Raw genomic sequence first — 2,242 nt, 5'->3', positions numbered from 1 at the left:
CAACGATATGTGATGCTAATAGCTTATTTGCGACATACGTTAATCATCGCAAAAACACTGTTTCGACGAGAAATATTGTTTGTGGCGACCTAATGTCGCCGCATATAATCATTTACAAAAATAAAGAAAAAAAATACTAGTGAAATGTCGCCGCAAATAATCATTTACAAAAATAAAGAAAAAAAATACTAGTGAAACGTTCCAAACCATCAAGCGAAGCATTATTATCTGTATGATATCTTTTTATAATATCATCAATGTGGGTTAACTTCTTTAAAGAAGTTAAAGACCATTTGGACCTATCTGTTTCAGCTAACCAGAAAATGGAGTCAGAGTTCCAACATTGACTAAAACAGAGGGTTGTCTTCGAATGATGCCCAGCATCTCAAAACAGAACCAATTGGCAATGATCAAAACAATCCATTATTGTCAAAAATAAAAAAGCATGGGAGTGGCCTGGATACTATAATAAAAATAGTTGACCAAAGTATAAAATCTGGTAAGAAAGTGCCAAACTTTAAACCATTAACATGAAAAAGAAAAACCCATTTACTAGTTCAAAAGAAAACCAAAATGAATTATATGCACCTCTTTGCACATTAAAGCCCTCGGGATGATCCTATAAACCAAAATAAAATAAAATAAAAAAGAAGAAAGCTATGTGAAAAGGAACAATAAAAATTAACTTCAAACATCCTACCCAAAATTGTGAAGATATGGTAAAGTGATTGTACCCAAGAACTTTGCACCTCTTTGCACTTTCCCATAACCACGATGCACAGCTTGTGAAACCAGAATATTGGGATTATTCTGAGATTGCCTAATGTCAAGACAAAGAGAGTGTCTAAACCGTAGCCTCTTCCTGTTACAGTGGGAGCATCATCAACTCTAGTCAAAAGTAGTTGTCTAAACAATTTCACTAGCCTTTTATTTTTTTATGCTAAAACAAAAACAGTCACTTCTAAAATTACCCCATTTCAAGTCAGTCACTAACAATTGCTTGACAACACTGTAAATATATAAAAGTTTCACTTAAGCAAAATTATCAAATTTGGTAAAACCAAAAGGGGAAAAACATCAGTCTGACGCATTTATTAAGTCACAAACAAATTGGCCCATAGGTTAATACCCACAAAAACATCAGTCTGATGTTTCAAGCACATGTTTGTAGTATATAGAGTAGATAATCGCATGCCATTCAAACATGAAGATGGAAATCTTATAATTCAAGAAAAATGAGTCCACAAAGGGTCAAAGTTAGAGAAATTAATAGCTATCAATGACTAGTAATGGCCAATGAAACTCTCCATGGCAAGGCAAATGGCTGATCGGGATGAACATATATATGGACATGTTGACATGGTACACACAATGGGGACATAGAATCTGAAACGACAAACAAAAAGTTCATATGCTTAAGTATATTTGAGCTAAACAGAGGAAGAGAAAAAAATCAATTGCTACTTGTCCTTACCAAATTTTTCCTTCAATTTCTTTATGAGATTGTGAGATCATGGTTTCTATGAAGGTTTTTCTACCTCTTGACGTGGCCTAAAACAAGGGAATGGTGGAGAGGATGAGAGCTGTTTGCTGTTTGAGGTTGAGTTAATGAGATGAGATAAAGGCAAACTAAGGGGCTAGAACTTAAGAGGAATCAGATAAGCTAAAGTTGCTAAATTTTCTGCACTAGCTTGTACAACAAATAAGTTAGTTGTATACCTGTTTCAAAATGCAGGGGATGTGCTCAGCATAGGAGGGATGTAATCAGTTTTAATTTACATTTGACATATTTCAGCCAAAGATGCCCTCATGTACATTAGCATGCTATCATTCCAAATACAAAGTTCAAGCTAGCACGGCTACCGCATCATCGATAACAAATATACATTTGCAGGGATGATGGAAAGGAAGGGAAAAGAAAGCCAGAACATGAGAGTAAGTGAGGACTAGAAAGAAGGGCAGGAAAAGTGCCAAAATAGAGAGTACCAATCTCTCTCTCTCTCTCTCTCTCTATATATATATATAATCAATGCATTTGAGGATGAAGCTATAAATTATGCCAAAATGGGGGTGAGTGCATGATCATTCTCTCTTGGGTAAGTTTGAAATCCGCCTTAATTCCCTAGATAAGAGAAAAAGTGATCTAGTACTAAAATATGAGTACTACATGTTGTGCCAAGGAATTTTATCATTTCTTGAATTAGATTGAATTGATCAGACTAAAATTTTTAAGAAGCTTAGT

The 2,242-nt window shown here is 34.7% G+C and overlaps 1 long non-coding RNA gene across 1 annotated transcript; it reads right to left on the bottom strand.

The window, feature by feature from the left end:
* Positions 1-1,514: 1,514 nt before the first annotated feature.
* Positions 1,515-1,772, bottom strand: LOC121239013. The gene is made up of 2 exons (XR_005935225.1): positions 1,720-1,772; positions 1,515-1,590 (listed from the first exon to the last, which is right to left on the bottom strand). It is a non-coding gene; the product is annotated as an uncharacterized LOC121239013 (long non-coding RNA).
* Between the last annotated feature and the right edge of the window lie 470 nt (positions 1,773-2,242).

Source organism: Juglans microcarpa x Juglans regia, chromosome 7D (genome assembly GCF_004785595.1).
Source record: "Juglans microcarpa x Juglans regia isolate MS1-56 chromosome 7D, Jm3101_v1.0, whole genome shotgun sequence".
Classification (NCBI taxonomy): domain Eukaryota; kingdom Viridiplantae; phylum Streptophyta; class Magnoliopsida; order Fagales; family Juglandaceae; genus Juglans; species Juglans microcarpa x Juglans regia.
The sequence above is the reverse complement of the archived record's forward strand: the minus strand, read 5'-3'. Positions and strand labels throughout refer to the sequence as shown.